Source organism: Gobius niger (assembly GCF_951799975.1).
Source record: "Gobius niger genome assembly, chromosome: 3".
NCBI lineage: Eukaryota > Metazoa > Chordata > Actinopteri > Gobiiformes > Gobiidae > Gobius > Gobius niger.
In genome coordinates, this window is record NC_136854.1 from 18,061,871 (window position 1) to 18,076,130 (window position 14,260).

At 42.4% G+C, this 14,260-nt stretch overlaps 1 protein-coding gene across 9 annotated transcripts in view; it reads left to right on the plus strand.

Annotated features, from left to right (window-relative positions):
* Positions 1-14,260, plus strand: part of gab1 (GRB2-associated binding protein 1) — a 51,952-nt gene that overhangs the window by 16,628 nt on the left and 21,064 nt on the right. Inside the window, exon 1 of one of the 9 annotated variants that reach the window (XM_079552718.1) lies at positions 7,546-7,662. The exons of 7 other annotated variants lie outside the window; for them this stretch is intronic. The gene's annotated coding sequence lies outside the window, so the exon portion shown is untranslated. Of the gene's footprint in view, positions 1-7,545; positions 7,663-9,085; positions 9,167-14,260 lie in introns of those variants that run through there. One more of the 9 variants, XM_079552719.1, reaches the window with a different exon arrangement.

The following is a 14,260-nucleotide window of genomic DNA, read 5'->3' on the forward strand; positions in this document are numbered from 1 at the left end:
AGTGTTCACCAGACTGCTGTAATATTTAGGCAAATGGTTGTGAAAGTGTCCAATTGGTTTCATCGACCAAAATTGTACATTGTGCAAGATGCTGTTTACCCATTGACTAAATAGATTTCTAAATACAGAAATCAGTTGCCGGAAAGGGAACATTGTCCATGTAATGTAAAGACTATGTTTTCAATTCAGGCATTAGCACTGGGCACTAAAAATATGGATTTGGCTTTTAGCTGATGTTCTGATCATATCTATTGAGCACTGACTTTTGTCAACATACAACCGATAAACTTTGCTGCAAAACAATGCACTAGGGTTAGGCTTAGTAATTTGAAAAGCGCATTGTTTTGGCCCTTCTCGTCAGCGGTCAAGAAACAGGGCAATCATGTGAACGGGGACTGCCATGCCAAAGGAATGTGTTGTATTCTAACGATGCGGCTTCGACAAGTGCATGTGACTCCTGAACTTCAGATTGTCCCAAACAGCCAGACAGATAGTGTGGAAGCGGCAGGTAATCAAACGCAAGAATGCGACTAGCTAAAACTGGACCAAAAGTAAAGTATTGTCATCAAAAGACTAAGATTCTCTAAGACGGCGATTCACTGGCATCGATGCCAGTCGATGCCAGTGAATCGCCGTCTTAGAGAATCTTAGTCTTTTGATGACAATACTTTACTTTTGGTCCAGTTTTAGCTAGTTTAATTTAAAAAATCTGTTTATTGGTGGATTCAAATGTGTTTGAAATCCAGTCCTTCAAATGACATTGCTTCAGGGACCTTTTAACAAACGTAGAAAGACTTAGTTGATTGGTGGTCGCAAGGTCCGAATGCTCAGATCAGTAGCCCCGTGAGTCTCCAGTCTACCCCTGGGCAGCTGTGGCTAGTTTACCACCACCAATAAGGAGTGGATGATGCATGACATTTTAAAGCAGTACTAAGCAACTTGTTTAGCTTAATAAATCCTTTTCGTAGTCCCTCTGGGGGTAATACAAGTGTTAATGGGATGATTGGGGGGTCTTTCATCTCCCCCTGGTGTCTCTGGCCAGAAAACGACAATTGCAACTTTGCTGCCTCCGGGCCGGAGCCACCAATACACACTAATGGGATCACGATGAAGAAGCTAGCAGGCTAACGGGCAAAGCTAACTGCGGGCTAGTGCCACTTAAACAGTATTTACAGCCAATTTTGAGTGAAAAATGATCTCCATACATTGTGTAATTGGATGTACAATATCCCTCTCTCCCTTTGTCTTTTCTGTCAGCGTAGTATTTACTCTCACGGACAATTAATGAGTAAAAAAACGCAACATGCTACGACACCTGCAGTGTCTTATGGCCTCTAGGGGTATGAGTTACTTAGTACTGCTTTAAAATGATTTGGAGTGCTTTTAGACTAATGCTTTTCTATTATTAGTGTTACTTGCTCCTGGGAGGTTGAATTTGTGTATGATTTGGGGCTCGCTGAGTGAAAAGAAGTTACATTTTTAGTTTTATTGTCAGCTAATAAAAAAAACGGGAGTTATAGTTTTTGTCTTCTTCAATCCTCAATTTTAATCAAAAACTATGATGAAAAACAGCACATCAGCCGACAGAGTGGACACTGCTTGGAACACTTGTGGCTTGTCCCGGTCAAATGAAAAGGGCCGTTAAAATGTGCTAAGACCAAACAACAGGGAGATATTGTGGGAGTGAGATAGCCTTGTGTTTTTGGAGGCTATACCGTGCAGTCATATGAGGCTGCCTTTATCTGGTGCACACTCCGTTCTCATGGCTGAAAAGTGGGCAGCCATCTGCACTGACAATCCGTCCTCAGAGTATGCAGATTGAAAGAGGCACTGTATGAGCAAGGGTAATTAAGTACAGCAGCTCTGGGAAGCGTTTTCAGCAATCATTCCCATTGGCTACTTAAAAAAAAAATAAAAAAAATGCCATAGACGTCATCTATCAGTCTGGGAGTTAAGTTGTCCCGTCTTTTTGTGGAATTGTGTAAGCTTGTTGAGCGGTTGGTATATTTTACTCTTCTGCAAATGTTTTGAGCGTGCTTTAAAATGTGCACTCTGAGCCGTATGTTAATCACAGCTCACAAATCAAATCGTAATGCTTTTCTGAAAAATAGCCTTGAGATATTTCTTAGATTGAATTAAACTGTTTACTGTGAGTGTTGCTTGAAAAAAACTGTATCATTCATTCTCTTTTTTTTTTTTTTTTTTGGGTCATCCGACACTCGCACTGTAATTTAATTGATTTCCAAAAATGTGGCTTGGAGCACTGTCCACATTGATTGATGCAGAAGCTCACTTTCTCCATGCCGTATGCTCAACACGCTTCTTTGCTCGGCAGGGTGAAAGGTATCGATTGCTGACCTAAAATTCGCCCTTGTCACCACAAGCCAATGTGAGTGCATTTGCAGCACAGCCGAGAAACAATAGCCATAAATCACAAGAAAAGATGGACTTGCATGAGAGCTCAAACGCGTGGAGCCGCCTTGGGACAACTGTGACACCTCTGATTTAGATGCACTGGTAGATTTCTTATAAATCCAGAAGTTAAGCTGTTTTCAAACTGCAATAGCAAGTCATGAATAGGGCTGGGTTCTATTACATAACATTTTTTTTTAAATACCAGTGCTTTAGCGATACTTGGTTTTCGATACCTAAAACCTTTTCCGACACTATAAGAAAATATTTGTCCAGAACTGGAATCCAGAACAATAATGTGTGGAAGATCTGCAAATTTACAATATCGGGTTCATCTGCAATGTCAAGAAATGTGGGGAAAATAATAATAATAATTAGTGGACAAATGAGAGGAAAACCAACAGCCAACAGCACCGTCTGGTCATGCCCAAGACACGGCTCAAAACTATGGGTGACAGGGCCTTTGAAGCCGCTGCTCCCTGCCCGTGGAACGCCCTCCCAGACCACCTCAGGGCCCCACAGACGGTGGACACATTTAAAAAAGGACTTAAAACCCACCTTTTTACTAAAGCTTATTTTAACAGCTAATGCTTTCGTTTTTTAGTCCTGTCTTTTAATATATGTTGTGTTGTATTTTATAATGTTTTGTTTTTAACTATGCTGTCCATTGTAGCACTTTGAGATTTGGTGTCAAATGTAAAGTGCATTATAAATAAAATTTATTATTATTATTATTATTAAAAACTGTAAAAAATAAAAAGACTAAAGAAAAAATTGGGCAAAAATGGGTTGTATGTTAGTTAAAAATGTGGGGGAAATTATTAGTAATAGAAAATTGGGAAAACGAGAAAAAAAATGTCAAAAATTGGCAAAAAAAAAATTAAATATTGGAGGGGAAATTGTGGGGAAAAATCATTTATTCGAGCGGAAACAACCAAGTCACTTCTGTTATGTCTGTGGACCAACAGCATCAAACCCTGGTCTCTAAATTTTTTTTTTCGGTCGCCTAAACCATTTTCCGATACCATGCTATTATCATTTAACGGTACTCAGCCCTAGTCATGAATTAACAAATTAACAGGCAGAGACATACAAATTTCTTCTTCTGAGACACTAAAGAGAAACCAAGAGGCATCACAAGAGAAGCTACAGGAAGCAAAAAAGGGACAAACGAGGAGGTATCCAAGCGAGACTCCAGCCACACATGCATTCCATTGTTCTGGCTAATGGACCTTCACTGGCGAATAAAACAGATTAACTCTTCCCAGAAGATGGTGAAAGACTGTTGTGGAGCGGAGGGAGCTGCACAGGAGGAGGAGGAGGAAGGAGGAGCTGACCAGTGCAGGACACCATGCTCTGAAACAGGGACAAACCCAGGAGACACGGCACAGTTTCAGTGGATCAGGGGAGACTGGAGGCAACCAGCCAGGTTTCCTCTACTTCCAGGTCAGGCCAGCCCACAGTGGCAGGGCGGCTCAGTCGCAGTGGCTCAGGACTAACAACTGAACACTATTTCGTTGTACACTTGACAAATAAAGCACTTACTTACAAAAACTGAAGACTAATAGCTTTTGATGGCAATCATGCTAAGCAACATGGATTAGTTTTTTTTTTAAACCATAAAATATATTAATATTCAAACGCTACTATTACAAATGCAGTGGAGCATCCTGTCTGGTCTTTGATGAAGTACAGCCTGAACAGTTGCCACTTTGTTGCGATGTATTAAATCTCAATAATAATAAAGAAAAAAAAACAGTTTAAAGTAGTTAAAGTATTTATTATACATTAATGCACAGGGTCTTGGAATCAGTGGAAATGTCTGAAATTTGAAATAAGTTCTCTGCTTTGTGTATGCTTGTATTGTTGGGTGTTTGCTACAGTCTCTGCATGGAACGACTCCCAGTTGTCAAAGTCATTGAAATCTAGGTATGAGGATGAGTGCTTATTCATTCACAGTGTGGTTAAACCTAGACCTGACCTACTGCAGTGACCCAAGACCATACTAATTAGTTAAATCCAGGCGGCAACCTTTCTTTTGCTCAGGCATGTATGAGCATTGTGTCTTCAGCTTGTGCCTTTTTAGCACTTTTCTCTATGTTACTATGTTTCTATAATGCTCAAACAAATTATGATTAGCCTCTTTTACGTAATAGTTTTGTTTGAAAATACTTAGCGTTGTTGCGAGTATTGGTGGCCCAACAAAACCAAACGTGGAGCCTTGGATTCCATGCGTTCTTGCCTAAATATGAATCACCGAATGCTTGGAGTTGCATGAAAACACGTGTGCGCTCTCGGTCTCGGAGGCGTGTGTCTACATTCCCTTTCAGCTGAGAGTGAGGCGGGCGGGTATCAGGCGAATGCCACAGCGCAGAGTGACGGAGCCGTGGACCGGTTTGAGGGGACTGGCTGCAGGAGGGAAGGGGGGGCGGGGACAAGGAACAAGCCGGGGCAAGCTCGACACCTCATGCTGAACAACAGGACACCGAACAAGGGCAATGCCGGAGTCAGCACATTGCTCTCTCGTAATCTATACAGGGCAAAATGTCACCGGTGACGCAAGAATAACCCGACCACATTCACCGAGCGTTTCTGCCATGACGTCTTTCTTAATTGTTTTTTAATGCATTCCTTGTTTTATTGTCTGGGGAACTCCTTAACAGTCAACTGGTTTTCTGCGACAAATCAAAATAGGTTTTCACTTCATTCAGTAGGGCAGCACAGTTTATCGTCATCCAATACGGCAACAATTAGTGAATCACGCTGCAACAAAGACCAAGACTCGCAATATTTTGGCAGTAGAATATCCAAATCCAAAGTGCATTGAAATGAAATGAATTTAAACTGAATCTTTACTTAAACTTACAAACCACAAATCTTAAAAATGGCACCTTGCTGTTTCCCGTAAGTCATGCATCTGTATTCTATGCTGTGATTATAACCCCATTCCACACTGGTAGTTAGTTACAGTATGTTTAGGCCTCATCTTGAACAATGATTGCCTCATGGAAAACCACTATATTTGTATAATTTGTATGTCTGTAATGTGAGATTTGAGGAACACTGACTATCCTGGGAATCGTGCCAGATAGTCTTTGTAATGCCGAAGTGTGGAGCAGAGTCCATTTCCTTATCTCACTGCATCACAGGCCATTTCCTAGTGCACGCATGGCTCTTGCTAGAGAGCAGCTAATTAGATTATGTCTAAAGCAACCTTTCACTGTGCTCTAAATGCAATTTGAAATAATTTTCATTGGTATGATTGGATTAGACTGCAGCTACTCGCTGCAGTGATAAAGAGTGGGTTACAGAAGAACTAACAGGCTGTAGAACAACACACAATCAAAATTTTCACTGAACTTGAAAGTGCTTTGTAGGGCTACATAATTTGGGGTGGATATCTATTTGTAATCATCTGCATGTTGTGAAGCCTCAGTTTGCCAAATATTCCTCTCGTCTTTACTGATTTGTCTGCTATAGACCTGACACGGTGCAGACTGGAGAAAGCATCCATCTCGCGTCTCGTGTCCCTGTGCTGAAAGCAGTTGGACTGTCCCGAGTCTGTCGCTCAACCCACAACCTGCTGCTGTAGTGTGAAGCCCTCTGTCACAACTAGAGATGCAAAACTGCACACGTCCCAAACAAGGGGAAAATATGGTGCTTACTAACACTTGTAGTACTGTCTTTTTCTAAACCAGTGATTTTTATTCAGGTCAATGCCAAGTTGCAAACCCAATACTGCTGTGCCCTCACTCTGAAAAAAATTATGGATATCAATTTGCATAGGTAAACAAAGCTGCACACCACACTAACTGCTCTTATACGCAAATTCTTGCTATACCGCGCACAACAAAAGCATTTTTGCTTTACATATCCTTAAATGACTGTTATCATCGGCATAATGTGCAGCTCACATTATTCCATTTGATGTGACGCTAGCAGCTGGCGATGTATACTCTAGGTGAGGCTGCACAAGGTGTTCGTGTTTTTTTTTTCTTTTTCTTTTTTTACTATCAGATCTACTAGGCACATTTACCACCACCGTTAGACTAAAAAGAAGCATGTAATCACATATCAGCAAATACCCACAGAACTAACATTACAGACAGCCCTTATTCCCAGAGCATCAGACCCACAACAAGGCAAAAGTTTACTCTATAGACGGCAGTCAAACAGCTACATAACATAATATGAACAGCAGACTACTAAACAACAGATTACCCTACAGTACATTTACCCTCAGCACAATAATATGAGAGCATAAAGGAGTCGTTTATGTCCTGCTAAAGTTAACAACAGCGCTGAACTCGGATAGAGGTGAACCATGATGTAAACATGGACTCACCCATAGCATTGAGGAGCTTTGCGTGCTTACGTCTGTTTGAAACTCCATAAATACATGTCAGCTTCCCCACCACACGTGTCGCCAGTGAAAAGTCCTGTTCCGAGGAGTCCAAAAAAAAACGAAGAATGTCCGAGTAATCCACCGGTTTCCCAGCTAGTGTTTACAGAGAGCGCGTGCAACTTAAGTGAAAGTAACCAATGCTCTGTGATTGGGTCCAGGGCTCAGTCCCAGAGCCAAGTGTATATGTGTGTATGTGCTGGAGGCGGGACCAATCACTGTCATATTCATGTGTCTCGGGACTCTGAAATAGCCTATTTTTTGTTTTTGTGGTAAAAATCGTGATCAGATGTATAAAACTACCATGATTACAGACCATTGATACCAGCCCCCCCTGAGCAGCTGCATTTTCTTATGCACTGGTTCCAATCTTACTTATCAAATGTAACCATTTATTACCTATTTGGATTTTACTACTTAGTTTTGAAATTACTTGACGAGGAACGCAAAATCATTCAGAAATGGTGTAAGCGGTGGCTGATCCATCTTTCTGACCGGAGTCCACGCTGAGGGAAAGCCTGTGGGCCGCACTCAGAGACATGCCGCTGGTGTATATACTGGGCTCCGCTGCTGTAGGCGGACTGCATTACTGTAGTGTTGTTGGGGGCGGAGGGTGGGCAGCGTTGTTGCCAGGGGAGTTGGTGTGTTATTTTCAGTCCATTGTGTCTACTTCCTGCGGGTCAGGGGTTATTGGAGTAGGGTGTTGCAGACTTGACGGAGAGGAGCGTAGGGGAGGGAAGTCCGCAGGGTAAGGAAGGAAAGTGGCCAGACTCACTCCACAGCAGCGGCTGGTCAGCGGGTAGCTCAAGATTAGCTCCTGGTGATTAGCTTGGACTATTGACAACCAGGTAAAATGTCTTGTTTTTAGATTTCATTTTCATAGCTCCAGTGTTGTGAGATGCTTTGGAAAGTAAAAAAGGCCTGGCGCATATGGCATAGGTGGGTTGTGTTCGGGTGTAGAGTAAAAGATACCAGCTTTCTGTTAAAACTGTTGACCTATTGCTTCCAAGTCATAGCTTTGAGCTTTGCTTATTTGAACATTTGGAACAATGTTAACAAATTAGTAACATTTTGTAGGTTGTTCGCGTGTATGTTTTGCAAGGAAATGGCCACCATGTGCTCTGGGACTGAAGCTCTTGCGCTACAGAGCTCATGGCCTTGGTGTTTCTTGTGACAAATACAGGGTTGATATAGTGCAATGTCAGTAAGTCTATACCTGCAGACTTAATGCTCCGACAATAACTTGTATTAAAAAAATACCGTTCATCTTCGTGTGAGTCACATTTGTCCTAATGCACAGGTACGTTTCACTGAAATGCAATCGGCAGTTACTGAAAATGCTTTAGATGTGCTAGAATGCTTTTAAACACTAAGATTTTAAGGATGCTTTCCATCTAACATAATGTAAAAAGTCAAAACAAACAGACAAATAATGAATGAAAATAGGATGATGCTTTTCTCTATCTTAGCTGCTTGATCTGTAATTTGTGGAAGATGTAAATGTCATCAGTGGACAACACATCCGTCATTGGCATTCGGCAGTCATCTTTACTCTGCCCGCGTCTTACTGTTTCAGGGTTGTGACGGTAACGCATGTTCGAATTGTGATGTTTATGTCCAGCTGATCCAAAGTTAGCTCCCAGAAGACCCCCAAACCGCAGCCCCAGTGACAAACGGAGGCAAAACAGGAAATCTTTTTGCCCGTGGTGGTGTGCGTTGCGACCAGATGACCAGGAAGATAAAAAGCGCTAACAAAGTGGAAACTTCCACTAAAGGATGTTATTTTGCCTTGTGTGTGTTTTCTCTCTCCTCTTTTCTCTTGTTTTACTAAGCGCCGATTTCCTGGAAACGGCAGAAAGAGGTAGTTGGCTTTGAACTGCAGAAAAAGTCTCGTTCAAAAGGCTACAACTGGGGCTAAGTACTAATAGTATGGATGATCCTGTGCTCCCTCAGTCATTCATGATGTGGCCCTGTTAATCTTTAAGCCTCCTCACTTGGAGTTAATGCTTTACCCCTGAAGCAAAACCCAGACTCCACCAGCCTCTTTCTTTAGATATCACCATCCATAGAAGATTCATTGACATTTTTGGACATCTTCCCCCCCTCCTCAAATACAACTGGCCACCATTCATATTCACCCTGTCCATGCGTTTGGGATTTCCCTCGCTCTGCCTCTGGACACTCGAATGAATGATATGCAATCATTAGTTCAGCCCGGGTTCCTGTCTCCGCCCCATACAAAGGAGTTGGTGCGCTACAAGGCAGCTGCTGCTACACAGTTGTCTATGCAAGCTGTTGGACACAACAATGGAATAGGTGCAGGAGGGAAAGCAGCACTGATTCAAGTTCAAGGTAATGCTTTCCGATCGGGATTATGGCTTCTTGTTGTTTTTCTTTGTAACATTACTATTGGTCAGCAGTATTGTGATGGTCAGCTCATGTGTCATGGCGTCTTAGCAATCGTGCACCTGTCTAACAGTCTTTTGAACGCTCTGAAAAGATCTTGATGAAGAATTCTCCCAAACTAGACGGTTCTGTATTTTTTGGACATTCGGAGTGTTGAGACTAGGGGTCGCATGGCGTCTAGCTGGGTGAGAATTTCACAGCTGCAACATGAAAGCTTAGCGAAGGTGGGATGGCACGTTGAAGCCGCTGTAGGAGGGGGGACGGGACATCGAGCTGTTGTTTTTGCTCATAGGTACTACAGTACACTCATCAGATCAATATTATGGACCTCTTATTGCCTGCGCTCAGCCTTAAGAGCTTATGGTATGGCTCTGGACAGTGTTTGCGTTTGATGTTTACAGAAGTCAGCATAACTTTGCCCTCACTGTCCTTACGTTGCACAGCAGATGTCAGTTCCCCCGGTTTATTTCGGGCTAGGTAGGAATGCACAAGTGTTCCCTCCGCAGCATATGTCCAGCTGCGTGAAACAACTGCTCGCTTTGTGGTATGAGGCGAACCTGCGCAAAAGCCACAGATGACTCGGTGGTCGGGATGCCAAGAGTTTCTCCCTCTGCAAGTTTGTCGGAGATAATTTGCAGTTTTCTTCTTTCGCTGAGCATTTACAGAGTTTTCCTTGATTAAGACGTCGTTTTGGGAGCGCAATCAAATACACGTGTTGTTCCTCCTGGCCTTTGAGAATATAGTTGTGGGCTTTTCTATCTGAAAGCACTTTTGTGTTATTTATCTGCTGACTGTTACAAATCGAGATCCTTGGAGGGAAATGGAGAAAAGCTTCTTCTTCTTCTTTTTTTTTTTAAAGAGCCGCATCTTTGAATGTTGCTTTCATTTGTGTTGCCGACCCATGTGGGAAGGTGTGGCGCGTGGAGTGACGTTTCGACAAAGACTCAGTGTTTTTTGTTTTCTCTTGAAGCCCAGAGAAATAGAGAAGATGACCTTTGTGGGTGTTTATGAGAAGAACATTTAGGGATCAGTCAGTGCTTGGGTGGTCGCCACTTTTTCTTATTGTAAAGTTATCTGTAAATGTAAACATAACTGCCTCTTTGGTAGTTGTTGTTGTTGGTGGTGGTTGTTCAGTGGTAGTACTAGCTGTATCAAAACATGAATCTGGCACTGATGTAGAAAATGAAACATCGGTGGATCAGGATTACATTAGAACACGCTTTATTGTGGGGTCCAGCATTTACCAGCTTAAAGGGTGATGTTCTTAGGCAAGATTCCTCACCCTCACATACTGCCTGTGTGAATATGTCAGTGATCACCAGGGAGCTGTCCGGGCCAAATTAAGCACCCCCCCTCCCCTCCTCAGAGCCTACCTTCTGGCTCTTTCATGAAAACTAAACTTTGGCCTTTGCTTTTAGTTGTAAAATGATGAACATTCTCCCAGTTTAAGTTTAGTGGTATTTTACCTCTTAAAGGAACAGGCCACCGTTTTTCCATACTGAGAGATGTTCTTACCTGAGCTTAGACGAGTTGATGCATACCTGTGTGGTCTTTACGTGTGCGCTCAGTCACGCAAAAGGACCAAAGATGTTGTAAGCATTTAGCTTCTCCTCCTCCCCTCTATGGGGCCAAACGCATGTTTCATTTTGTCTACTATACTTGATTCGTGTAACAACTCGCATAACTGTATTTAAATATGGAAAACGTGGAAGAGCTAGGTTGCATCACCCACGTTTGGCCCCATAGAGGAGAGGAGGAGAGGTTTAAATGCAAACAACATCTTTGCTCTCTTTTTGCGTAGCTGAGCGCAGACAGGTACGCATCAACTCGTTTAAGCTCAGGTAGCCTGTTCCTTTAACCCCCACTGGAAACAAGCACTTTTTCTCCAGTTTGGCTTTACCAAAATCTTAAAGCTGAAAACACTACAAAAAAAAACTAATAAAAGCAACAAAAAGTGACAAAAAGCAATGAAAATGTGGCAAAAATATGCGATAAAAAGCCAATAAAAAAGCGATATACAGAGAAAAAAATAACTGAAAAGTGACGACAAAGTGAGGAAAACGATCCATTTAGATGAGTTTTGTAGGTCTTCACTTTCAAATGAGGCGTTACATTGGCCTATAGGCTGTGACCTTATGGATTTGGGTAAAGCTCAGGGCTAGGTAGAAAATGCACTCGGTTAAAGTGGGGGTTAAGAGGTTAATTTTTACAAGAGTTGCGGCATGGTCCACAAAGTGTCTCTCGAGAAATTTTAGGCAACAACTGGAGTTCAGTGTTTTGGTGATGAGGCTCGTAGTGCAGAAGGGCAGCCATCACCCCTGGACAGCGGTGACTTTTGTAGCGCTTTACCATGAGTGGGAGATGAAGCTGCTTGATTTTAGGAAAACTTCGAGAGCCTGTAAAGTACAATATAGAAACCAAGTTCATTTGTTATTTGCTTGTACTGCTGTCAGGTCTCTTGGGTGTCACAACATTTCTCAGCAATGTCCCCCACCTATGCATTCTCTCGACACATCCCTGTGTTTACAACTCGCTGATGTCTTTGCAGCCTTAAAGGAATAGGCCACCGTTTTTATATACTAAGATATGTTCTTACCTCACTTTAGTCGAGTTAATATATCCCCGTCTGGTCATTGTCCGCGCGCTCTGTCACGCAAACGGAGCACATACGCAGCCTCTCCCATATGTGACATAGCTCCGAAAAAGCTCACGATAGAAGCTACCAAGCTCTTCCACGTGTTCCCTATTTAAATAAAGTTACGTGAAGTGTTTTCATGCGAAGTATATTTACACAGAAATGTAACGTGTCGATTTTATAAGCAAATAAAAAGGGGGACTATATTGTGAGGCGTAATGATACGAGGAGCACAGCGTCCGCGCAGTAACTCCTAAAGACTTCCCCCGCTCACTTCCGGCAATAACCTTTAGGAGTTACTGCGCGGACGTTTTACTCCTCGTATCATTACGCCTCACAATATAGTCCCCCTTTTTATTTGCTTATAAAATCGACACGTTACATTTCTGTGTAAATATACTTCGCATGAAAACACTTCACGTAACTTTATTTAAATAGGGAACACGTGGAAGAGCTTGGTAGCTTCTATCGTGAGCTTTTTCGGAGCTATGTCACATATGGGAGAGGCTGCGTATGTGCTCTGTTTGCGTGACAGAGCGCGCGGACAATGACCAGACGGGGATATATTAACTCGACTAAAGTGAGCTAAGAACATATCTTAGTATATAAAAACGGTGGCCTATTCCTTTAACTAGCCCCGTTTTCCACTGGGGTGCTGTTTTGAGGAGCCGACTTTAGAGGAAGCTTGTCCGCACTGTGGCATCTCTGACCTCCTTTTATTGAGAGTGCAGATGGGAAGCAGCATCATAAAACCTCGGCAGGAAGCAGTGGAAGGCTTGGATGGCGGGCGCACAGGCGAGGCTATAGGCCCCAGTGATGTGACACGAGTTGCCTGTAATTACGGGCTGCGAACAGACCTTAAGCAGTGAGAATGATTACTTGACTGCTGCGGTTTTCCCCGAGACGTCAGCAATACAATGAGTCCATTAGAATGATCAACATGAGCGGTAAGATGAGCCAAGAAGAGCCAATATGTAAGAGCTGTTTTCATTAGACAATAGTGGCATAACTGTCACCTGGTACTTTGTGTCCGGTAGCAGGCCAAACAATTCAATATGGGGGTAATTTTCCATGAGGGCCAAGTGTCAGACCTCCTGGTAGTGATATATCTGTTCCACTTTGACTATTTTTTATTTAGAGTCGACATCATTCAGTTACAAGTTTATGATCTTTTGTTTTTCGGGTCTTGTTTGGTCCCTGCCTCATTGAAACCACACTCAAACCTTTGTCATTCTTTTGTCACATTTTTATTGTGTAATTGTTGCTTTTCTGGCATGTTTTTGTGGCTCTTTTGTGGCTTTTTTGTTGTTGCTTTTTTATCGTGTTTTCGAGTCAAGTTTTTGTCACGTTTTTGTCGCTCTTTCGTCGCTTTTTGCCACATTTTGTTGTATTTTCATCACTATTTTGACCCATTTTTCAAGAAGCTTTGGGTAAAGCCAAACGGGAGAAACTATGCTCTGTTCAGGTGGGGGTTAAGAGGTTAATGAATTTTTGGCGGCTAATGGGCTTTTCTTAAACAGTAGGACCCAGAGAGCATTCACACCAATTCTGATGCTTCAATCTAATATTTGGGCTTCGTTGTGACTTAGGGTCATCTGCAATTTCATTCATTTTAACTGGAGAAAATCAAACTGATGCTGAAATAATGCATTGAGCTGGGTGTTTTTCTGGTTCAAAAATGATTTACTTTCGAGATGATTTAGTTCAAGGTCTGTTCTAGAACCTCTTTTAGACCCACTTTAATCCTCAGTCCTGCTTTGATTTTTATCTTAGGCCGGGATTTATTTGAAAAGTGAAATATTTTATGATGGTTTGTTGTGTGCAAAGTTTTGTTATTTAAAGAACAGTGTTTGCTTATGTGTAAAGGGTCAAATGTGATATAACCAAACTCCCCAACCAACCAAAACAGCCCTGAACCTGCTTACCATACTCTGACTTTCTTTGTTGTTATTTCAACAGATACTGGCTCATGAAAGTCTTTGTTTTACTGTTTACTCACATAAAAAGATTTTTAAAAAAAAAATCAGTCTCTTAGTTCTCCCTGATTGGTCCCTGGACTGCACTTTGGCCACGTCTGATCTGAATGCGACTTCGTTTTGGAAGGGAAACCGTTGAAGCGGCTGTGCGCACGGTCGCTCACTTAACTTGCTAACTAAATAGTAACTCCAGTCCCACCCACTCTTTTTGAAGAAGTGGCCGTTGAGAAGGTCTGGCCCAACCTGATTACATGGAACAGGAAGTCCTAGGAGGGAGAGGTCACAAACTGCAGACCCTCACTCTCTGCGCCGCACATGATAAAGCCAGAAGACAAAAACAACAACAGACCCCCTTTTTTTCACTGGGCAGCAGTGGCAGACACAGAGCAGTAGCATCCTATCTGGACATGCCATATTCAAGGTAGGTTT